Source organism: Camellia sinensis, unplaced genomic scaffold, assembly GCF_055761805.1.
Source record: "Camellia sinensis isolate YWXY unplaced genomic scaffold, ASM5576180v1 Unanchor1, whole genome shotgun sequence".
NCBI lineage: Eukaryota > Viridiplantae > Streptophyta > Magnoliopsida > Ericales > Theaceae > Camellia > Camellia sinensis.
Genome location: NW_028128987.1, coordinates 47096694 through 47123139, shown reverse-complemented (window position 1 = coordinate 47123139; position 26446 = coordinate 47096694).

Sequence of the window (26446 nt, the reverse complement as noted above, 5' to 3'; positions counted from 1 at the left end):
TCTATTTGGAGATGAAATAAAAAAGGAAGTACAATAGACAAATAACTATAATAAAAATGGAAGTTACAGAAAATCAAAAATGGAAGTTCATTCAAGAAACCACTATACCTTAACGATCTATTTGGAAATTAAATAAAAAAGATGTTTAATAGAAAAGTAACTGGAATAAAAATGGAAATTGAATAAAAATAAAAATGAAAGTTGCATAAAATTAAAAATGAAAGTTCAATCCAGAAACCACTATACCTTAACGATCTATTTGGAAATTAAATAAAAAAGTAAGTTGAGTAGAAAAGAAACTTGAATAAAAAAGGAAGTTAAATAAAAATAAAAATGGAAGTTCATTCAAGAAACCACTATACCTTAACGATGTTTTTGGAAATGAAATAAAAAAGGAAGTTGAATAAAAAAATAACTTTAATTGAAATGGAAGTTGAATAAAAATAAAAATGGAAGTTCCTTCAGGAAACCACTATACCTTAACGATCTATTTGGAAATTAAATAAAAAAGGAAGTTGAATAGAAAAATAACTTGAATAAAAATGGAAGTTGAATAAAAACAAAAATGGAAGTTGCAGAAAATTAAAAATGAAAGTTCATTCAAGAAACCACTATACGTTATCGATCTATTTTGAAATTAAATAAAAAAGGAAGTTGAATAAAAATTAAAATGGAAGTTGCAGAAAATTAAAAATGGAAGTTCATAACAGAAACCACTATACCTTAACGATCTGTGTGGAAATTAAATAAAAAAGGAAGGTGAATTGAAAAATAACTTGAATAAAAATGGAAGTTGGATAAAAATTAAAATGGAAGATGCAGCAAATTAAAAATGCAAGTTCATTCAAGAAACCACTATAGCTTAACGATCTATTTGGAAATTAAATAAAAAAGGAAGTTGAATAGAAAAAAAACTTGAATAAAAATGGAAGTTGAATAAAAATAAAAATGGAAGTTGCAAAAAATTAAAAATGAAAGTTCATTCAAGAAACCACTATACCTTATCGATCTATTTTGAAATTAAATAAAAAAAGGATGTTGAATAGAAAAATACGTGAATAAAAACGGAAGTTGAATAAAAATTAAAATGGAAGTTGCAGAAAATTAAAAATGGAAGTTCATACAAGAAACCACTATACCTTATCGATCTATTTGGAAATTAAATAAAAAAGGAAGTTTAATAGAAAAATAACTTGAATAAAAATGGATGTTTAATAAAAATAAAAATGGAAGTTCATTCAAGAAACCACTATACCTTAACGATCTATTTGGAAATTAAATATAAAAGGAAGTTTAATAGAAATGTAAATTTAATAAAAATGGAAGTTGAATAAAAATAAAAATGAAAGTTGCATAAAATTAAAAATGGAAGGTCAATCTCGAAACCACTATACCATAACGATCTATTTGGAAATTAAATAAAAAAAGGAAGTTAAATAGAAAAGAAAACTTGAATAAAAAAAGAAGTTGAATAAAAATAGAAATGGAAGTTCCAGAAAATTAAAATTGGAAGTTCATTCAAGAAACCACTATACCATAATGATCTATTTGGAAATTAAATAAAAAAGGATGTTGAAGAGATAAATAACTTGAATAAAAATGGAAGTCGAATAAAAATGAAAATGGAAGTTCATTCAAAAAACCACTATATCTTAACGATTTATTTGGAAATTTAAAAAAAAAAAGGATGTTTAATAGAAAAATAACTTGAATTAAAATCGAAGTTGCAGATAATTAAAATTGGAAGTTCATTCAAGAAACCCCTATATCTTAACGATCTATTTGGAAATTAAATAAAAAAGGAAGTTGAATAGAAAATTAACTTGAATAAAATTGGAAGTCAAATAAAAATAAAAATGGAAGTTGCAGAAAATTAAAAATGAAAATTCATTCAAGAAACAACTATACCTTAACGATATATAGGGAAATTAAATAAAAAAGAAGTTTAATAGAAAAGTAACTTGAATAAAAACGGAAGTTGAATAAAATAAAAAATGGAAGTTTAATCCAGAAACCACTATACTTTAGCGATCAATTTGGAAATTAACAGAAGAACGAACTTGTGTAGAAAAGAAACTTGAATAAAAAAGGAAGTTAAATAAAAATAAAAATGAAAGTTGCAGAAAATTAAAAATAGAAGTTCATTCTTGAAACCACTATACCTTAACGATCTATTTGGAAATTAAATAAAAAAGGAAGTTGAATAGAAAAATACGTTAATAAAAACAGAAGTTGAATAAAAATTAAAATGGAAGTTGCAGAAAATTAAAAATGGAAGTTCATACCAGAAACCACTATACCTTAACGATCTATTTGGAAATTAAATAAAAAAGGAAGTTGAATAGAAAAATAACTTGAATAAAAATGGAAGTTGAATAAAAATTAAAATGGAAGTTACAGAAAATTAAAAATGCAAGTTCATTCAAGAAACCACTATACCTTAACGATTTATTTGGAAATTAAATAAAAAAGAAAGTTGAATAGAAAAATAACTTGAATAAAAACGGAAGTAGAATAAAAATAAAAATGGAAGTTGCAGAAAATTAAAAATGGAAGTTCATACAAGAAACCACTATACCTTATCGATCTATTAGGAAATTAAATAAAAAAGGAAGTTCAATAGAAAAATAACTTGAATAAAAATGGAAGTTGAATAAAAATAAAAATGGAAGTTGCAGAAAATTAAAAATGGAAGTTCATTCAAGAAACCACTATACCTTATCGATCTATTGGGAAATTAAATAAAAAAGCAAGTTGAGTATACAAGAAACATGAATAAAAAAGCAAGTTAAATAAAAATAAAAATGGAAGTTGCAGAAAATTAAAAATGGAAGCTCATTCAAGAAACCACTATACCTTAACGATCTATTTGGAAATTAAATAAAAAAGGAAGTTAAATAGAAAAATTACTTGAATAAAAATGGAAGTTAAATAAAAATAAAAATGGAAGCTGTAGAAAATTGAAAATGGAAGTTCATACCAGAAACCACTATACCTTAACGATCTATTTGGAAATTAAATAAAAAAGGAAGTTGAACAGAAAAATAACTTAAATAAAAATGAAAGTTGAATAAAAATAAAATTGGAAGTTGCAGAAAATTAAAAGTGCAAGTTCATTCAAGAAACCACTATACCTTAACGATCTATTTGGAAATTAAATAAAAAAGGAAGTTTAATAGAAAAGTAAATTTAATAAAAATGGAAGTTGAATAAAAATAAAAATGAAAGTAGCATAAAATTAAAAATGGATGGTCAATCCAGAAACCACTATACTTTAACGATCTATTTGGAAATTAAATAAAAAAGGAAGTTAAAAAGAAAAGAAACTTGAATAAAAATAGAAGTTGAATAAAAATAGAAATGGAAGTTGCAGAAAATTAAAATTGGAAGTTCGTTCAAGAAACCACTATACCATAACTATCAATTTGGAAATTAAATAAAAAAGGAAGTTGAAGAGAAAAATAACATGAATAAAAATGGAAGTCGAATAAAAATAAAAATGGAAGTTGCAGAAAATTAAAAATGGAAGTTCTTTCGAAAAACCACTATACCTTAACAATCTATTTGGAAATTAAAAAAAAAAAAGGAAGTTTAATAGAAATGTAACTTGAATAAAAATGGAAGTTGCAGAAAATTAAAATTGGATGTTCATTCAAGAAACCACTATACATTAACGATCTATTTGGAAATTAAAAAAAAAAGAAGCAAGTTTAACAGAAAAGTAAATTGAATAAAAATGGAAGTTGCAGAAAATTAAAGTTGGAAGCGCATTCATGAAACCCCTATACCTTAACGATCTATCAGGAAATTAAATAAAAAAGGAAGTTGAATAGAAAACTAACTTAAATAAAAATGGAAATCGAATAAAAATAAAAATGGAAGTTGCAGAAAATTAAAAATGGAAATTCATTCAAGAGACAACTATACCTTAACGATATATTTGGAAATTAAATAAAAAAGAAGTTTAATAGAAAGGTAAATTGAATAAAAACAGAAGTTGAATAAAATAAAAAATGGAAGTTCAATCCAAAAACCACTATACCTTAACGACTTTTTTGGAAATTAACTGAAGAAATAAGTTGAGTAGAAAAGAAACTTGAGTAAAAAAGGAAGTTAAATAAAAATAAAAATGAAAGTTGCAGAAAATTAAAAATGGAAGTTCATTCTTGAAACCGCTATACCTTAACGATCTATTTGGAGATGAAATAAAAAAGGAAGTCGAATAGACAAATAACTATAATAAAAAAGGAAGTTGCAGAAAATCAAAAATGGAAGTTCATTCAACAAACCACTATACCTTAATGATCTATTTGGAAATTAAATATAAAAGAAGTTTAACAGAAATGTAACTTGAATAAAAATGGAAGTTGAATAAAAATACAAATGAAAGTTGCAGAAAATTAAAAATGGAAGTTCATTCAAAAAACCACTATAACTTAACGATCTATTTGGAAATTAAATAATATAAGGAAGTTAAATAGAAAAATTACTTGAATAAAAATAAAAGTTAAATAAAAATAAAAATGGAAGTTGCCGAAAATTAAAAATGGAAGCTCATATAAAAAACCACTATGCCTTAACGATCTATTTGGAAATTAAATAAAAAAGGAAGTTGAATAGAAAAATAACTTGAATAAAAATGGAAGTTGATTAAAAATAAAAATAGAAGTTGCAGAAAATTAAAATTGGAAGTTCATATAAGAAACCACTATAGCTTAACGATCTATTTGGAAATTAAATAAAAAAGGAAGTTAAATAGAAAAATTACTTGAATAAAAATGGAAGTTGCAGAAAATTAAAAATGAAAGTTCATATAAGAAACCACTATAGCTTAACGATCTATTTGGAAATTAAAAAAAAAAAGAAGTTGAATAGAAAAATAACTTGAATAAAAATGGAAGTTAAATAAAAATAAAAATGGAAGTTGCAGAAAATTAAAAATGGAAGTTCATTGAAGAAACTACTATACCTTAACGATCTAATTGGAAATTAAATAAAAAAGTAAGTTGAGTAGAAAAGAAACTTGAATAAAAAAGAAATTTAATAAAAACAAAAATGGAAGTTGCCGAAAATTAAAAATGGAAGTTCATTCAAGAAACCACTATACCTTAACGATCTATTTGAAAATTAAATAAAAAAGGAAGTTGAATAGAAAAATAACTTGAATAAAAATGGAAGGTAAATAAAAATAAAAATGGAAGCTGTAGAAAATTAAAAATGGAAGTTCATACAAGAAACGATTATACTTTAACGATCTATTTGGAGATTAAATAAAAAAGGAAGTTGAATAGAAAAATAACTTGAATAAAAATGGAAGTTGAATAAAAATAAAAACAGAAGTTGCAGAAAATGAAAAATGGAAGTTCATTCAAGAAACCACTGTACCTTAACGATCTATTTGGAAATTAAATAGAAAAGAAGTTTAACAGAAACGAAACTTGAATAAAAATGGAAGTTGAATAAAAATAAAAATGAAAGTTGCATAAAATTAAAAATGGAAGTTCAGTCAAGAAACCACTATAACTTAACGATCTATTTGGAAATTAAATAAAAAGAAAGTTGAGTAGAAAAAAAACTTGAATAAAAAAGACGTTAACTAAAAATAAAAAAGGAAGTTGCCGAAAATTAAAAATGGAAGTTCATTCAAGAAACCACTATACATTAATGATCTATTTGGAAATTAAATAAAAAAGGAAGTTGAATAGAAAAATAACTTGAATAAAAGTGGAAGTTAAATAAAAATAAAAATGGAAGTTGCAGAAAATTAAAAATGGAAGTTCTTTCATGAAACCACTATACATTAACGATCTATTTGGAAAGTAAATAAAAAAGGAAGTTTAATAGAAAAGTAAATTTCATAAAAATGGAAGTTGAATAAAAATAAAAATAAAAGTTGCATAAAATTTAAAATAGAAGGTCAATCCAGAAACCACTATACCTTAACGATCTATTTGGAAATTAAATAAAAAAGAAAGTTAAATAGAAATGAAAGTTGAATAAAAAAAGAAGTTGAATAAAAATAGAAATGGAAGTTGCAGAAAATTAAAATTGGAAGTTCATTAAAGAAACCACTATATCAAAACGATCTATTTGGAAATTAAATAAAAAAGGAAGTTGAAGAGAAAAATAACTTGAATAAAAATGGAAGTCGAATAAAAATAAAAATGGAAGTTCATTCAAAAAACCACTATACCTTAACGATCTATTTGGAAATTAAAAAAAAAAAAGGAACTTTGACATGAATAAAAATGGAAGTTGCAGAAAATTAAAATTGGATGTTCATTCAAGAAACCACTATACCTTAACGATCTATTTGGAAATTAAATAAAAAAGGAAATTGAATATAAAAATAATTTGAATAAAAATGTAAGTTGAAAAAATGAAAAACGAAAGTTGTAGAAAATGAAAAATGGAAGTTCATTCAAGAAACCTCTTTACCTTAACGATCTATTTGGAAATTAAATAAAAAAAGAAGTTGAGTAGAAAAGAAACATGAATAAAACGGGAAGCTAAGTAAAAGTAAAAACGGAAGTTGCAGAAAATTAAAAATGGAAGTTCATTCAAGAAACCACCATAGCATAACGATCTATTTGCAAATTATATAAAAAAGGAAGTTGAATAAAAAAATAACTTGATTAAAAGAGAAGTTAAATAAAAATAAAAATGGAAGTTGCCGAAAATTAAAAATGGAAGTTAATTCAAGAAACCACTATACCTTAACGATCTATTTGGAAATTAAATAAAAAAGGAAGTTGAATAGAAAAATAACTTGAATAAAAATGGAAGTTAAATAAAAATAGAAATGGAAGTTGTAGAAAATTAAAAATGGAAGTTCATACAAGAAACCACTACACCTTAACGATCTATTTGGAAATTAAATAAAAAAGGAAGTTAAATAGAAAAGATACTTGAATAAAAAAAGTAGTTGAATAAAAATAAAAATGGAAGTTGCAGAAAATTAAAATTGGAAGTTCATTCAAGAAACCACTATACTTTAACGATCTATTTGGAAATTAAGTAAAAAAGAAGTTTAACAGAAAAGTAACTTGAATAAAAATGGAAGTTAAATAAAAATAAAAATGAAAATTGCATAAAATTAAAAATGGAAGTTCAATCCAAAAACCACTATACCATAACGATCTATTTGGAAATTAAATGAAAAAGGAAGTTGAGTAAAAAAGAAACTTGAATAAAAAAGAAGTTAACTAAAAATAAAAATGGAAGTTGCAGAAAATTAAATATGGAAGTTCTTTCAAGAAACTACTATACCTTAACGATCTATTTGGAAATTAAATAAAAAAGGAAGTTGAATAGAAAAATAACTTGAATAAAAATGGGAGTTAAATAAAAATAAAAATGGAACTTCATACAAGAAAACACTACACCTTAACGATCTGTTTGGAAATTAAATAAAAAATGTAGGTTAATAAAAAAATAACTTGAATAAAAATGGAAGTTGAATAAAAATAAAAGTGGAAGTTGCAGAAAATTAAAAATGGAAATTCAGTCAAGAAACCACTATACCTTAACGATCTATTTGGAAATTAAATAAAAAAGGAAGTTTAATAGAATAGTAAATTTAATTAAAAACGGAACATGAAAAAAAATAAAAATGAAAGTTGCATATTATAAAAAATGGAAGGTCAATCCAGAATCCAATATACCTTAACGATTTACTTGGAAATTAAATCGAAAAGGAAGTTAAACAGAAAAGAAACTTGAATAAAAAAAGAAGTTAAATAAAAATAAAAATGGAAGTTGTAGAAAATTAAAAATGGAAGTTCGTTCAAGAAACCACTATACCTTAATGATCTATTTGGAAATTAAATAAAAAAATGAAGTTGAATAGAAAAATAACTTGAATAAAAACGGAAGTTGAATAAAAATAAAAATGGAAGTTGCAGAAAATTAAAAATGGAAGTTCATGCAAGAAACCACTATACCTTAACGATCTATTTGGAAATTAAATAAAAAAGGAAGTTTAATAGAAAAGTAACTTGAATAAAAATAAAAATGTAAGTTCATTCAAGAAACCACTATACTTCAACGATCTATTTGGAAATTAAATAAAAAAGGTAGTTTAATAGAAAAGTAAATTAAATAAAAATGAAAGTTGAATATAAATAAAAATAAAAGTTGCATAAAATTAAAAATGGAAGGTCAATCCAGAAACCACTATACCTTAACGATCTATTTGGAAATTAAATAAAAAAGGAAGTTAAATAAAAAAGAAACTTGTATAAAAAAAGAAGTTGAATAGAAATAGAAATGGAAGTTGCGGAAAATTAAAATTGGAAGTTCGTTCAAGAAACCACTATATCATAACGATCTATTTGGAAATTAAATAAAAAAGGAAGTTGAAAAGAAAAATAACTTGAATAAAAACGGAAGTCGAATAAAAATAAAAATGGAAGTTAAAGAAAATTAATAATGGAAGTTCATTCAAAAAACCACTATACCGTCACGATCAATTTGGAAAGTAAAAAAAAAAAGGAAGTTTAATAGAAAAGTAACTTGAATAAAAATGAAAGTTGCAGAAAATTAAAATTGGATGTTCATTCAAGAAACCCCTATACCTTAACGATCTATTTGGAAATTAAATAAAAAAGGATGTTGAATAGAAAAGTAACTTGAATAAAAATAGAAGTTGCAGAAAATTAAAATTGGTTGTTCATCCAAGAAACCACTTTACCTTAACGATCTATTTGGAAATTAAATAAAAAAGGAAGTTGAATAGAAAAATAACTTGAATAAAAATATAAGTTGAAAAAAATAAAAATGAAAGTTGCAGAAAATTAAAAATGGAAGTTCATTCAAGAAACCACTATACCTTAACGATCTATTTGGAAATTAAATAAAAAAGGAAGTTGAGTAGAAAAGAAACTTGAATAAAACGGGAAGTAAAATAAAAATAAAAACGGAAGTAGCAGAAAATGAAAAATGGAAGTTCATTCAAGAAACCACTATACCTTAACGATCTATTTGGAAATTAAATAAAAAAAGAAGTTAAGTAGAAAAGAAACTTGAATAAAACGGGAAGCTAAATAAAAATAAAAATGGAAGTTGCCGAAAATTAAATTTGGAAGTTCATTCAAGAAACCACTATTCCTTAATGATCTATTTGGAAATTAAATAAAAAAGGAAGTTGAATCGAAAAATAACTTGAATAAAAATGGAAGTCGAATAAAAAGAAAAATGGAAGTTGCAGAAAATTAAAAATGGAAGTTCATTCAAAAATCCACTATACCTTAACGATCTATTTGGAAATTAAATAAAAAAGGAAGTTGAATAGAAAAATGACTTGAATAAAAAAGAAGTTAAATAAAAATAAAAATGGAAGTTGCCGAAAATTAAAAATGAAAGTTCATTGAAAAACCACTATACCTTAACGATCTATTTGCAAATAAAAAAAGGAAGTTGAATTAAAAAATAACTTGAATAAAAATGGAAGTCGAATAAAAATAAAAATGGAAGTTGCAGAAAATTAAAAATGCAAATTCATTCAAGAAACCACTATAACTTAACGTTCTATTTGGAAAGGAAATAAAAAAAGGAAGTTGAATAGACAAATAACTTTAATAAAAATGTAAGTTGAAAAAAACAAAAGCGGAAGTTGCAGAAAATGAGAAATGGAAGTTCATTCAAGAAACCACTATAACTTAACGATCTATTTGGAAAGGAAAGAAAAAAGTAAGTTGAATAGACAAATAACTTTAATAAAAATGTAAGTTGAAAAAAACAAAAACGGAAGTTGCAGAAAATGAAAAACGGAAGTTCATTCAAGAAACCACTATACCTTAACGATCTATTTGGAAACTAAATAAAAAAGGAAGTTGAATAGAAAAATAACTTGAATAAAAAAGAAGTTAAATAAAAATAAAAATGGAAGTTGCCGAAAATTAAAAATGGAAGTTCATTCAAAAACCACTATACCTTAAGGATCTATTTGGAAATTAAATAAAAAAGGAAGTTGAATAGAAAAATAACTTGAATAAAAATGGAAGTCAAAGAAAAATAAAAATGGAAGTTGTAGAAAATTAAAAATGGAAGTTCATACAAGAAACAACAATACCTTAACGATCTATTTGGAAATTTAATAAAAAAGAAAGTTAAATAGAAAAGATACTTGAATAAAAAAAGAAGTTGAATAAAAATAAAAATGGAAGTTGCCGAAAATTAAAATTGGAAGTTCGTTCAAGAAACCACTATACCTTAACGATCTATTTGGAAATTAAATAAAACAGGAAGTTGAATAGAAAAATAACTTGAATAAAAAAGAAGTTAAATAAAAATAAAAATGGAATTTGCCGAAAATTAAAAATGGAAGTTCATTCAAGAAACCACTATACCTTAACGATCTATTTGGAATTTAAATAAAAAATGAAGTTGAATAGAAAAATAACTTGAATAAATATGGAAGTTAAATAAAAATAAAAATGGAAGTTGTAGAAAATTAAAAATGGAAGTTCATACAAGAAACCACTATACCTTAACGATCTATTTGGAAATTAAATAAAAAAGGAAGTTGAATAGAAAAATGACTTGAATAAAAATGGAAGTTAAATAAAAATAAAAACGGAAGTTGCAGAAAATGAAAAATGGAAATTCATTCAAGAAACCACTATACCTTAAGGATCTATTTGGAAATTAAATAAAAAAGGAAGTTGAGTAGAAAAGAAACTTGAATAAAACGGGAAGCTAAATAAAAACAAAAATGGAAGTTGCCGAAAATTAAAATTGGAAGTTCATTCAAGAAACCACTATACCTTAACGATCTATTTGGAAATTAAATAAAAAAGGAAGTTGAATCGAAAAATAACTTGAATAAAAATGGAAGTCGAATAAAAATAAAAATGGAAGTTGCAGAAATTTAAAAATGGAAATTCATTCAAGAAACCACTATAACTTAACGATCTATTTGGAATGGAAATAAAAAAGGAAGTTGAATAGACAAATAACTTTAATAAAAATGTAAGTTGAAAAAAACAAAAACGGAAGTTGCAGAAAATGAAAAATGGAAGTTCATTCAACAAACCACTATACCTTAACGATCTATTTGGATATTAAATAAAAAAGGAAGTTGAGTAGAAAAGAAACTTGAATAAAAAAGAAGTTAAATAAAAATAAAAATGGAAGTTGCCGAAAATTAAAAATTGAAGTTCATTCAAGAAACCACTATACCTTAACGATCTATTTGAAAATTAAATAAAAAAAGAAGTTGGGTAGAAAAATAACTTGAATAAAAATGGAAGTTAAATAAAAATAAAAATGGAAGCTGTAGAAAATTAAAAATGGAAGTTCATACAAGAAACGACTATACCTTAACGATCTATTTGGAAATTAAATAAAAAAGGAAGTTGAAAAGAAAAATAACTTGAATAAAAATGGAAGTTGAATAAAAATAAAAATGGAAGGTGCAGAAAATTAAAAATGGAAGTTCATTCAAGAAACCAGTATACCTTAACGATCTATTTGAAAATTAAATAAAAAAGAAGTTTAACTGAAACGTAACTTGAATAAAAATGGAAGTTGAATAAAAATAAAAATGAAAGTTGCATAAAATTAAAAATGGAAGTTCAGTCCAGAAACCACTATAACTTAACGAGCTATTAGGAAATTAAATAAAAAAGGAAGTTGAGTAGAAAAGAAACTTGAATAAAAAAGACGTTAACTAAAAATAAAAATGGAAGTTGCCGAAAATTAAAAATGGAAGTTCATTCAAGAAACCACTATACCTTAACGATCTATTTGAAAATTAAATAAAAAAAGAAGTTTAATAGAAAAGTAAATTTAATAAAAATGGAAGTTGAATAAAAATAAAAATGAAAGTTGCATAAAATTTAAAGTGGAAGGTCAATCCAGAAACCACTATACCTTAACGATCTATTTGGAAATTAAATAAAAAAGGAAGTTAAATAGAAATGAAAGTTTAATAAAAAAAGAAGTTGAATAAAAATAGAAATGGAAGTTGCAGAAAATTAAAATTGGAAGTTCATTCAAGAAGCCACTATATCAAAACGATCTATTTGGAAATTAAATAAAAAAGGAAGTTGAATAGAAAAATAACTTGAATAAAAATGGAAGTCGAATAAAAATAAAAATGGAAGTTCATTCAAAAAACCATTATACCTTAACGATCTATTTGGAAATTTAAAAAAAAAAAAGGAACTTTAACTTGAATAAAAATGGAAGTTGCTGAAAATTAAAATTGGATGTTCATTCAAGAAACCACTATACCTTAACGATCTATTTGGAAATTAAATAAAAAAGGAAGCTGAATAGAAAAATAACTTGAATAAAAATGTAAGTTGAAAAAAACAAAAACGAAAGTTGCACAAAATGAAAAATGGAAGTTCATTCAAGAAACCTCTATACCTTAACGATCTATTTGGAAATTAAATAAAAAAAGAAGTTAAGTAGAAAAGAAACATGAATAAAACGGGAAGCTAAATAAAAGTAAAAACGGAAGTTGCAGAAAATGAAAAATGGAAGTTCATTCAAGAAACCACTATACCTTAACGATCTATTTCGAAATTAAATGAAAAAGGAAGTTGAATAGAAAAATAACTTGAATAAAAAAGAAGTTAAATAAAAATAAAAATGGAAGTTGCCGAAAATTAAAAATGGAAGTTCATTCAAAAAACCACTATACCTTAACGATCTATTTGAAAATTAAATAAAAAAAGAAGTTGGATAGAAAAATAACTTGAATAAAAATGGAACTTAAATAAAAATAAAAATGGAAGCTGTAGAAATTTAAAAATGGAAGTTCATACAAGAAACGACTATACCTTAACGATCTATTTGGAAATTAAATAAAAAAGAAAGTTGAAAGAAAAATAACTTGAATAAAAATGAAAGTTGAATAAAAATAAAAATGGAAGTTGCAGAAAATTAAAAATGGAAGTTCATTCAAGAAACCAGTATACCTTAACGATCTATTTGGAAATTAAATAAAAAAGAAGTTTAACTGAAACGGAACTTGAATAAAAATGGAAGTTGAATAAAAATAAAAATGAAAGTTGCATAAAATTAAAAATGGAAGTTCAGTCCAGAAACCACTATAACTTAACGAGCTATTTGGAAATTAAATAAAAAAGGAAGTTGAGTAGAAAAGAAACTTGAATAAAAAAGACGTTAATTAAAAATAAAAATGGAAGTTGCCAAAAATTAAAAATGGAAGTTCATTCCAGAAACCTCTATACCTTAACGATCTATTTGGAAATTAAATAAAAAGGAAGTTTAATAGAAAAGTAAATTTAATAAAAATAGAAGTTGAATAAAAATAAAAATGAAAGTTGCATAAAATTTAAAATGGAAGGTCCATCCAGAAACCACTATACCTTAACGATCTATTTGGAAATTAAATAAAAAAGGAAGTTAAATATAAATGAAAGTTGAATAAAAAAAGAAGTTGAATAAAAATAGAAATGGAAGTTGCAGAAAATTAAAATTGGAAGTTCATTCAAGAAGCCACTATATCAAAACGATCTATTTGGAAATTAAATAAAAAAGGAAGTTGAAGAGAAAAATAACTTGAATAAAAATGGAAATCGAATAAAAATAAAAATGGAAGTTGCAGAAAATTAAAAATGGAAGTTCATTGAAAAAACCACTATACCTTAACGATCTTTTTGGAAATTAAAAAAAAAAAACGGAACTTTATCTTGAATAAAAATGGAAGTTGTAGAAAATTAAAATTGGATGTTCATTCAAGAAACCACTATACCTTAACGATCTATTTGGAAATTAAATAAAAAAGGAAGTTGAATAGAAAAATAACTTGAATAAAAATGTAAGTTGAAAAAAACAAAAACGAAAGTTGCAGAAAATGAAAAATGGAAGTTCATTCAAGAAACCTCTATACCTTAACACGATCTATTTGGAAATTAAATAAAAAAAGAAGTTGAGTAGAAAAGAAACATGAATAAAACGGGAAGATAAATAAAAGTAAAAACGGAAGTTGCAGAAAATGAAAAATGGAAGTTCATTCAAGAAACCACTATACCTTAATGATCTATTTCGAAATTAAATAAAAAAGGAAGTTGAATAGAAAAATAACTTGAATGAAAAAGAAGTTAAATAAAAATAAAAATGGAAGTTGCCGAAAATTAAAAATGGAGCTTCATTCAAGAAACCACTATACCTTAACGATCTATTTGGAAATTAAATAAAAAAGGAAGTTGAATAAAAAAATAACTTGAATAAAAATGGAAGTTAAATAAAAATAAAAATGGAAGTTCTAAAAAATTAAAAATGGAAGTTGTAACGCCCTCAAAATAATAACATTAAACCCATCAAACAAGACATGCATTGACATATGAACTAGCCACATTCTTTTATTCATTAGAGTCTCATTACATAAGTATTACATGTTAACATCAAAACAAAATGCCCTACGGGCTTACAGCTTTCCAAGTTAACACTTGGTTACAACAAAAGAGTACTAACTCGTTTACACATTAAGCCCTTGGCTTGAAGTTACATGTAATACATCAAAAGTAAAACGACAAAAGTATGTCCGTCTCTAGCCTTCCAAGCTATGTCCTTGGAGGTGGCATGCTACCTGTACCTGAAAATGATATTCCCATATAGGGTGAGCCACAGCCCAGTAGAAATACACTAAACCAACCATGGACAGTGACTAAAATATTAGCAATTGATAGATGGCTAACACTGATACATTCACATAAATCACATTTTATGTCATACGACTTAAGAGTCCAAGTTACTTTTCATTTTCCCTTTTTCAGCAGATAAGCATGTCAGCTCTACCATCATTTCAACAGATAAGTATAAAAACTATATCCCACATTTACAGATAAGCATATAAGCTATATCCACATTTCACAACAGATATGTATAACAACAATATCCCACATTCAGATAAGCATATAAGCTATATCCACGTTTCACAAGATAAGCATATGAGCTCTATCTTCACTTCTCTAGACAAGCATATGAGCTGTATCTACGGAGTTCATCCCCTATCTTCTCCCAACACTATCCGGTTTAGAGGTACATCCCCTATCTTCCCCTAAACCGCGGAGTACATCCCCCATCTCCTCCTCTACACATAACGTATACAAACACATTGGTTCTATATACAAACACTCAATACATACAGTTAATGTATTCTATCAACAGTCAAATTCCATGACACCTTCCATTGATTAGTTTCCGTTTGCCTAATCATCATGCATTGTCTACAACAATCACGACTATCCTCCACCGATAGCCCAAAGCAGTTATTTCTAAACAGAAAATAAATGCACAAATGGATATTCAATCAACATTTCATTTCCTCATTTCTCCCAATTAATTATCCCAAATTAATTAAACAATGTAATTAGGCCATTTTCCGTAATTACCATTTCAACCCTTAGGTCCCATTTTCATCAATGATTCAACATTCATTCCATTTCTCTATGCCAAACATGCGTCTAGGTTTATTATGAATAAAACCCCAACTTTTGTAAAATTACACAAAAGCCCAAAACTTTCACCAAATTACCAAACCATGCCCAACATCTCAAAATACCAAAATTTAAAGACAAAACCCATAGAGAGGAGTAGGATATCCCTACCTCAAATTCGGAGCCCCAAAGGAGAAGACGACAAAACCCAACGTGCTCCAAATCTCGAAATTTTCAGATTAAAATGTAGCCCTCGACGATCAACAACTTTTTTGTAAAGGCCAAAGGTGAGCAAATCACTCCTACTAGATCAAAACCTAGAGAGAAGGTAGAGTCTAGAGTGAGAGGCTCAAAAATGGTGATTTTGGAAAAGTAAGAGAGAGAAGAGAAAGTGAAAAAGTGATTTGAAAAGTCACAACTTCGAAACTTAAACCCAGTCTTCCGCTCGAGCGTAAAACACCCCGCTCGAGCGTCACTCACAGACTTCCGCTCGAGCGGCCAAACTCCCGTTCGAGCGCCGGATGCACTCTCCCAGCATCTCGACAGAACCAGGTCTCTGCTCAAGCTTCCAACTCCCCGCTCGAGCAGCCAATCCCACGCTCGAGCGTACAACACTGCACAGGAAATACTGGATGGGTGTATTCCCCGCTCGAGCGCCCAAACCCCCGCTCGAGCGTACAGGCCAAAATCTGGGCAACTAGTTTTGGTTTCTAAACTCAACCAACTTGTAACAAACCTGCCCAACACATCCTATAACTCGGATATAAAGTAAAAAGGATGTAAACAAGATAATAATCAATTACCAACATCCACGGACACATGTCCAGATCACTGTACAACAAGGGTAAACCGGGATCGCTATAACCTCCCCCCCTTAAAGAATTTCGTCCCCGAAATTAAGCACAAGTTTTCAAAAACAGGTTTTCCTCCATTTTAAACAATGTTACACTTTAACATTCAACAATTCGACCCATTACCGGTCATCCCATCCCTTTAACAAGAGACATTTCACAATATGTAAACAACATATGTACTTTCAACATGCATCAACATTATGCACCATCTTTCCAATTTCAACAATATATTTAACACATATAATGTTACATTCAACTTCCATATGAGGCAAGTTCCAAAACATACTTCCAATAAGCCAAAACATTTTCAATGTTTCACAACTTAAGACATATACAAAAGCTCTTAAGTTCAACAATAGTTCAAATTTTAACTACAAGATTACATATCAACAAACAAGTCCGGATATTTTTCGCGGACTTCCAACTCACGTTCCCAAGTGGCTTCCTCCACTCCGTGATGTTTCCACAAGACTTTCACCAAAGGAATGGTCTTGCCACGCAGGACTTGATCTCGCCTATCTAAGACCCGAACCGGTCTCTCCTCATACGAGGCATCCTCATCTACCTCTAAATCGGTCCAATCCAACACATGTGATGGATCTGGTTCATACTTCCGAAGCATACTCACATGAAACACGTCATGTACTCCGGACAACTGCGGCGCTAAGGCTAGTCGATAAGCAACCTCGCTAATCCTCTCAAGGATCTCAAAAGGACCAATAAACCGAGGGGATAACTTCCCGCTCTTCCCAAATCTCATCAAACCTCGCCTAGGTGATATCTTCAGAAAGACATGATCACCTACCTCAAATGCCAAAGGCCTCCTCCTACGGTCGGCATAACTCTTTTGTCGACTCTGGGCTGTAACAAGCCTCCTACGGATAAGCTCAACTTTCTCCGTCATCTCTCTAACCAACTCCGGACCCAACAAAGGTGCATCACCCACCTCGGCCCAACAAACTGGAGACCTACACGGTCAGCCATACAAGGCCTCAAACGGTGCCATACCGATACTAGACTGAAAGCTGTTGTTGTAGGCAAACTCTACCAAGGGTAAGTGCCTCTCCCATGTCCCACTAAAATCCAGGACACAACTCCGAAGCATATCCTCAAGGATCTGAATAGTACGCTCGGACTGCCCGTCAGTCTGAGGATGATAAGCCGTACTAAAGGTCAACTTAGTGCCCAAGGCACTCTGCAAACTCTGCCACAACCTAGCAGTAAAACGAGGATCTCTATCTGAGACGATCGTCACTGGGACCCCGTGCAATCTCACTACGTCCCGAATATACAAGTCGGCAAGATGATCTACCGAATCTTTCATGCACATAGGAATAAAGTGCGCCGACTTAGTCAACTGGTCTACAACCACCCAAATAGCATCACTACCCCGCTGAGTCCTCGGAAGACTCACAACGAAGTCCATAGTGACATGCTCCCATTTCCACTCGGCAATAGGCAAGGGTTGCAACAAACCCGCTGGCCTCTGATGCTCGGCCTTCACTTGCTGGCAAGTAAGGCACTTCGATACGAAAATAGCCACATCTCTCTTCATACCCCGCCACCAAAACTGGCGACCCAAATCCTGATACATCTTAGTACCTCCCGGATGCACCGCAAGGCACGAATGATGGAACTCTCGGAGTACTTCCTCTCGGCAAGACTCCGGTACAAACAAACGGTCTCGGTATCTCACACTCAGGTTGGGATACACCGTCAAACCCTTCTCAACCTTCCCACTGGAGATCTTCTCTCGGAGGGATTCTACCTCAAGGTCACCTCTCTGTGCCTCTAACACTCTAATCACAAGTGTAGGCTGCGCAACAACAGAAAACAAGGCCGCAGCCTCAACAGATTCGCCCAGTAGCAAATCAAACTCGCCAAGTGCTCCCAACATCTCCCATTCCCGGATGGCTATACAAGCTACATCACTAATGGATTTCCTACTAAGGGCATCGGCCACAACATTGGCCTTTCCCGGATGATAATGCAACTCAAAATCATAATCTTCGATGAACTCCATCCATCTCCTCTGCCTCAAATTCAAGTCTCTCTGTGTAAACAGATACTTCAAACTCTTGTGGTCCGAGAACACCTCGAACTTCTCACCATAAAGGTAGTGCCTCCAGACTTTCAAGGCAAAGATCACTGATGCTAACTCTAGGTCGTGTGTGGGGTAATTCTTCTCGTGTATTTTCAACTGACGTGAGCCATAAGCTACCACTTTCCCCTCTTGCATCAACACACAACCCAAACCCTCTCATGAGGCATCACAATAAACCGCATAACCCAACCCTCTCTCCGGAATAATCAACACCGGAGCAGTGGTCAATCGAACCTTCAGCTCTTGGAACGACTTTTCACAAGTCTCACTTCACACAAACTTGACTCCCTTCCGAGTCAGTCTAGTCAACGGTGACGCTAACCTGGAGAAATCTTTCACAAACCGGCGGTAATACCCAGCTAATCCCAGAAAACTGCGGATCTCAAACACACTCTTAGGCTGTGCCCAATCCCGCACTGCCTCTACCTTGGATGTATCAACAGACACCCCTTCCCCAGATACCACGTGGCCTAAAAATTTGACTTCCCTCAGCCAGAACTCACACTTCCCAAACTTGGCATACAGCCTATGGGCTCTAAGCAACTCAAGCACCACTCTCAAGTGTGCCTCATGCTCCTCCTCAGAAGACGAATAGATAAGAATGTCGTCCACGAAGACAACCACAAATCGGTCTAAGAACTCCCGGAAAATCCAGTTCATCAAGTCCATAAAGACTGCCGGTGCATTGGTAAGCCCAAATGGCATCACCAGAAACTCGTAATGGCCATACCGCGTACGGAATGCCGTCTTAGGAATATCTTCCTCCCTGACCCTCAACTGGTGGTAACCCGATCTCAAGTCTATCTTAGAGAAACAACGGGAACCCTTCAACTGGTCAAACAGATCATCTATACGGGGCATAGGATACTTATTCTTAACCGTAGCCCGATTCAACTTCCGGTAGTCAATACACAATCTCAAGGCGCCATCTTTCTTTTTAACAAAGAGGGCTGGTGCTCCCCACGGTGAAACACTAGGGCGAACAAAGCCCTTATCTAACAATTCCTGGAGCTGAACTTTCAACTCAACCAACTCTGCTGGAGCAAAATGATAAGGTGCCATAGAAATCGGTGCCGTGCCGGGCACTAAATCAATAGAGAACTCTATCTCTCGGTGAGGTGGCAAACTAACAAGATCTTCGGGAAAGACATCCGAATACTCACAAACCACCCTCGGCAATACAACCTGGGTCTCACCACTCTCACCACTCTCAAAGCTGGCAAGTAGACTACTAAGCTCACTTCGCCCTCGCGAATCATACCTCGGTTGCAAAACACAACCAACCCGGTCTCCCAAGAAATGAAACCACTCCCCGCTCAAGGTACATAACGTGACCCTCTGGCGGTAGCAATCAATAACAGCCCGGTATGACGATAGCCAGTCCATACCCAAAATAACATCAAAACCCTTCATGGGCATGACAACAAACGGAAAAGGAAGCCTATAGTCGGCGACCTCTATATCACATCCTCTAACACCCTGTTTCAGAATCAACTCACCACCCAAAGGCGATATCACACAAATAGGAGATGCTAACTGTGCTAACTCCAATTCCAAAACAGATGCAAATGCAGCAGATACAAAAGAATGAGATGCACCCATGTCTATCAACACATTAGCAACCGAGTTGCAAAATAGAAAAGTACCTCTCACTACCGATGGAGCCGGTACCAAATCCTGCGCGGTAACAGCATACACGCGCCCCGTAGGCCCCTGGTCTACCTGCTCACCTCTCGGAGCAAAAGACTGCTGCACAGACTAGGATGACGAAACCCCCGGATTGGCCCTCGAGGCCTGCACAGACTGAGCTGGCTGAAAACCCTGCGTCTGCCTAGAACCAGACGCTCCCGAAGTGGCACTCAACTGCGGGCAAAACCTCTTCAGGTGCCCAGGCTGTCCACACTGATAACAAGTCAAGGGCTGCCCCCTGCCCAAACTCTGACTCTGCGGTCTAGCTGAAGAAGAAGCAGCTCTCTGACCCCCACCCTTCTGCGGGCAAATAGAAACCTTGTGACCCAACTGGCCACACTTGTAACAAGCAAACTCCCCCTGATTGCCTCTCCCCGAGCCTACACTCAGCACTGGAAAGGTCGATCTGGAAACTGCTCCCTGAGACTGCTGAGGGTTATAACCCCTCTGTCTCCTACCATCACCCTGACCATCCTGGCTCCGCTTGGAGCCCCTCTGTTCTTCCTTCTCTTCCTGCATCATAATTTCCATATGAGCAGCAGCATCTACCAGGTGTCTATACTCTCGAATGTAAGACCCACCAACTCTCAACTTGAGGCCCCGCCTCAACTTCCGCTCAAACTCATAGCAACGGCGTTCCTCAGACGCCACCAGCTCCGGTGCAAACCTGGACAGACTGGTAAAAGTAGCCTCAAACTCGGCCACTGACAAGCCCTGCTGTTTAAGCCGGCTAAACTGGTCCCTCAGCTTCTCCCTAGCTGCACCAGACAAAAACCTCTCCTGAAAAGCATTCACAAATGCCTCCCAGGTACCACCAACACGAGCCTTCTCGTACTTCCACCATTGACCCGCATCTCCCTTCAGCTGGAAGGATGCCAAGGTCACTTTCAGTGCTCCGTCCTCGATGCCAAGCATCTCGAACGTCTTACTCATTTGCTCTAGCCACTCATCAGTCTTCAGTGGCTCCTTCGGATCCCCGACAAACTCATCCGGATTAGACCGGAAAAACTCCCTTTTCAAGAAAGAAGGTCCTGCCTCAACTGCCTGATTCCCAGCTCTAAGAATACCCAAAGCCCCTGCTATCTCTCTGGCCAAGGCACCCATAGCCTGCTGACCCACTGGCTCGGCCACATTGGCCTGACCAACTCCCTCCTGTACTGCCGGAATCTCACCCGGTAACGGTACTTCCTGCCTCGCAGGTCTACCACGCCTAGCGCCTCTTCCTCGTCCTGACATCCTAATAAAGGTAACACAGAACGTTAGCACATTCATAAATGTGCCGAAACTAAACACTCACGTCCTAATACATGGACAACTGTAATTCACTCCACATAAGCACATAAACACATAAGCACTTACGAATTTCATTTCCGGATAATGATAGTCCCGAGGCGTTACTAGAGTTCCGGTTAGAAACAGCATTGATCAAGTGCCTTTCCAACAAGACTCCCAGAAACTCAAGGGTCCAATCAACATCCTAGAAACTAAATCTCATACCCAAATAAACACATAAGCATGTTATCAATTAAGCACATAGCATAAGACACTACATCTAAGTCTCTATCAAGTGAGACAAACCCATTGTGATACTAATCACTTCCCACGTACCCAAAGTATTCGAACCCGGTACGCTTTGATACCAAGTTGTAACGCCCTCAAAATAATAACATTAAACCCATCAAACAAGACATGCATTGACATATGAACTAGCCACATTCTTTTATTCATTAGAGTCTCATTACATAAGTATTACATGTTAACATCAAAACAAAATGCCCTACAGGCTTACAGCTTTCCAAGTTAACACTTGGTTACAACAAAAGAGTACTAACTCGTTTACACATTAAGCCCTTGGCTTGAAGTTACATGTAATACATCAAAAGTAAAACGACAAAAATATGTCCGCCTCTAGCCTTCCAAGCTATGTCCTTGGAGGTGGCATGCTACCTATACCTGAAAATGATATTCCCATATAGGGTGAGCCACAGCCCAGTAGAAATACACTAAACCAACCATGGACAATGACTAAAATATTAGCAATTGATAGATGGCTAACACTGATACATTCACATAAATCACATTTTATGTCATACGACTTAAGAGTCCAAGTTACTTTTCATTTTCCCTTTTTCTGCAGATAAGCATGTCAGCTCTACCATCATTTCAACAGATAAGTATAAAAACTATATCCCACATTTACAGATAAGCATATAAGCTATATCCACATTTCACAACAGATATGTATAACAACAATATCCCACATTCAGATAAGCATATAAGCTATATCCATGTTGCACAAGATAAGCATATGAGCTCTATCTTCACTTCTCTAGACAAGCATATGAGCTATATCTACGGAGTTCATCCCCTATCTTCTCCCAACACTATCCGGTTTAGAGGTACATCCCCTATCTTCCCCTAAACCGCGGAGTACATCCCCCATCTCCTCCTCTACACATAACGTATACAAACACATTGGTTCTATATACAAACACTCAATACATACAGTTAATGTATTCTATCAACAGTCAAATTCCATGACACCTTCCATTGATTAGTTTCTGTTTGCCTAATCATCATGCATTGTCTACAACAATCACGACTATCCTCCACCGATAGCCCAAAGCAGTTATTTCTAAACAGAAAATAAATGCACAAATGGATATTCAATCAACATTTCATTTCCTCATTTCTCCCAATTAATTATCCCAAATTAATTAAACAATGTAATTAGGCCATTTTCCGTAATTACCATTTCAACCCTTAGGTCCCATTTTCATCAATGATTCAACATTCATTCCATTTCTCTATGCCAAACATGCGTCTAGGTTTATTATGAATAAAACCCCAACTTTTGTAAAATTACACAAAAGCCCAAAACTTTCACCAAATTACCAAACCATGCCCAACATCTCAAAATACCAAAATTTAAAGACAAAACCCATAGAGAGGAGTAGGATATCCCTACCTCAAATTCGGAGCCCCAAAGGAGAAGACGACAAAACCCAACGTGCTCCAAATCTCGAAATTTTCAGATTAAAATGTAGCCCTCGACGATCAACAACTTTTTTGTAAAGGCCAAAGGTGAGCAAATCACTCCTACTAGATCAAAACCTAGAGAGAAGGTAGAGTCTAGAGTGAGAGGCTCAAAAATGGTGATTTTGGAAAAGTAAGAGAGAGAAGAGAAAGTGAAAAAGTGATTTGAAAAGTCACAACTTCGAAACTTAAACCCAGTCTTCCGCTCGAGCGTAAAACACCCCGCTCGAGCGTCACTCACAGACTTCCGCTCGAGCGGCCAAACTCCCGTTCGAGCGCCGGATGCACTCTCCCAGCATCTCGACAGAACCAGGTCTCTGCTCAAGCTTCCAACTCCCCGCTCGAGCAGCCAATCCCACACTCGAGCGTACAACACTGCATAGGAAATACTGGATGGGTGTATTCCCCGCTCGAGCGTACAGGCCAAAATCTGGGCAACTAGTTTTGGTTTCTAAACTCAACCAACTTGTAACAAACCTGCCCAACACATCCTATAACTCGGATATAAAGTAAAATGGATGTAAACAAGATAATAATCAATTACCAACATCCACGGACACATGTCCGGATCACTGTACAACAAGGGTAAACCGGGATCGCTATAGAAGTTCATACAAGAAACCACTATACCTTAACGATCTATTTGGAAATTAAATAAAAAAGGAAGTTAAATAGAAAAGATACTTGAATAAAAAAAGAAGTTGAATAAAAATAAAAATGGAAGTTGCAGAAAATTAAAATTGGAAGTTCATTCAAGAAACCACTATACCTTAACGATCAATTTAGAAATTAAATAAAAAAGAAGTTTAACAGAAAAGTAACTTGAATAAAAATGGAAGTTGAATAAAAATAAAAATAAAAGTTGCATAAAATTAAAAATGGAAGTTCAATCCAGAAACCACTATACCTTAACGATCTATTTGGAAATTAAATAAAAAAGGAAGTTGAGTAGAAAAGAAACTTGAATAAAAAAGATGTTAAATAAAAATAAAAATGGAAGTTGCAGAAAATTAAAAATGGAAGTTCATTCAAGAAACCACTATACCTTAACGATCTATTTGGAAATTAAATAGAAAAGGAAGTTGAATAGAAAAATAACTTGAATAAACATGGAAGTTGAATAAAAATAAAAATGGAAGCTGCAGAAAATTAAAAATGGAAGTTCATACAAGAAACCACTACACCTTAACGATCTGTTTGGAAATTAAATAAAAAAGGAAGTTTAATAAAAAAATAACTTGAATAAAAATGGAAGTTGAATAAAAATAAAAATTGAAGTTGCAGAAAATTAAAAATGAAAATTCAGTCAAGAAACCACTATACCTTAACGATCTATTTGGAAATTAAATAAAAAAGGAAGTTTAATAGAATAGTAAATTTAATAAAAATGGAACATGAAAAAAAATAAAAATGAAAGTTGCATATAATAAAAAATGGAAGGTCAATCCAGAATCCAATATACCTTAATGATTTACTTGGAAATTAAATAGAAAAGGAAGTTAAACAGAAAAGAAAATTGAATAAAAAAAGAAGTTGAGTAAAAATGAAAATGGAAGTTGCAGAAAATTGAAAATGGAAGTTCATTCAAGAAACCACTATACCTTAACGATCTATTTGGAAATTAAATAAAAAAAGAAGTTAAATAGAAAAGAAACTTGAATAAAAAAAGAATTTGAATAAAAATAGAAATCGAAGTTGCAGAAAATTAAAATTGGAAGTTCATTCAAGAAACCACTATATCAAAACGATCTATTTGGAAATTAAATAAAAAAGGAAGTTGAAGAGAAAAATAACTTGAATAAAAACGGAAGTCGAATAAAAATAAAAATGGAAGTTGCAGAAAATTAAAAATAGAAGTTCATTCAAAAAACCTATAGCGATCCCGGGTTTTACCCTTGTTGTGCAGTGATCTGGACATGTGTCCGTGGATGTTGGTGGTTGTTTATTATCGGGTTTGCATCCTTTTTACTTTGTATATTGAGTTATAGGATGTGTTGGGCAGGTTTGTTACAGGTTGGTTGTGTATGGGAGCCAAGTGTTGCTGCCCAGAATTTTGGACCTTCGCTCGAGCGAGGAGTTGGTCGCTCGAGCGAGAGTGAGGTTCGTGTCTGGTGGGTCGAGCCAGGGTGGCTTCGCTCGAGCGAGTGTTGCGTCTGGTTCTGGACCTGAGAGTTGTCATTCTTGGCTCGAGCGAGCTTCCTCCGCTCGAGCGGTCTGGGTTTTTCTTAGCTCGATCGAGAACTTCTTGGCTCGAGCGAGAGTTTCTGTGTCTGGTCGCTCGAGCGACGAAGGCTTCACTCGAGCGAGCGTGTTTTATATCAGTAGACAGTAGCGTTTTTGAACTTAACTTTTTCACTTTCTTTTTCATTCAAAACCTAAATCCGAGACTCTCTCACTCTAAACTTACACTCTCTCTAAGATTTGATCTCCCTAGGGTGTGAATCTAGCCTTGGGCCTTTGTTAAAAAGATAGAGGGCGTTGAGAGCTTCGATTTAATCTGAAAAAGTTTGGATTTGGAGCAAGTTGATCTTTGAGTCTTCATCTCCTTTTTGGCTAAAACTTCAAGGTAGGGATACCCTACTCCTCTCTATGGGTTTTGTCTTTAAATTTTGGTATTTTGAGATGTTGGGCTTGGTTTGGTAATTTGGTGAAAGTTTTGGGCTTTTGTGTAATTTTACAAAAGTTGGGGTTTTATTCATAATAAACCTAGATGCATGATTGGCATAGAGAAATGGAATTAATGCTGAATCATTGATGAAAATGGGACCTAAGGGTTGAAATGGTAATTATGGAAAATGGCCTAATTACATTGTTTAATTAATTGGGATAATTAATTGGGAGAAATGAGGAAATGAAATGTTGATTGAATATCCATTTGTGCATTTGTTTTCTGTTTAGAAATAATTGCTTTGGGCTATCGGTGGAGGATAGTCGTGATTGTTGTAGACAATGCATGATGATTAGGCAAACTGAAACTAATCAATGGAATGTGTCATGGAATTTGACTGTTGATAGAATACATTAACTGTATGTATTGAATGGTTGTATATAGAACCAATGTGTTTGTATACGCTATGTGTAGAGGAGGAGATGGGGGATGTACTCCGCGATTTAGGGGAAGATAGGGGATGTACCTCTAAACCGGATAGTGTTGGGAGAAGATAGGGGATGAACTCCGTAGATACAGCTCATATGCTTGTCTAGAGAAGTAAAGATAGAGCTCATATGCTTATCTTCGTGAAGTGTGGATATAGCTTATATGCTTATCTGAATGTGGGATATTGTTGTTATACATATCTGTTGAGAATGTGGATATAGCCTATATGCTTATCGGTAAATGTGGGATA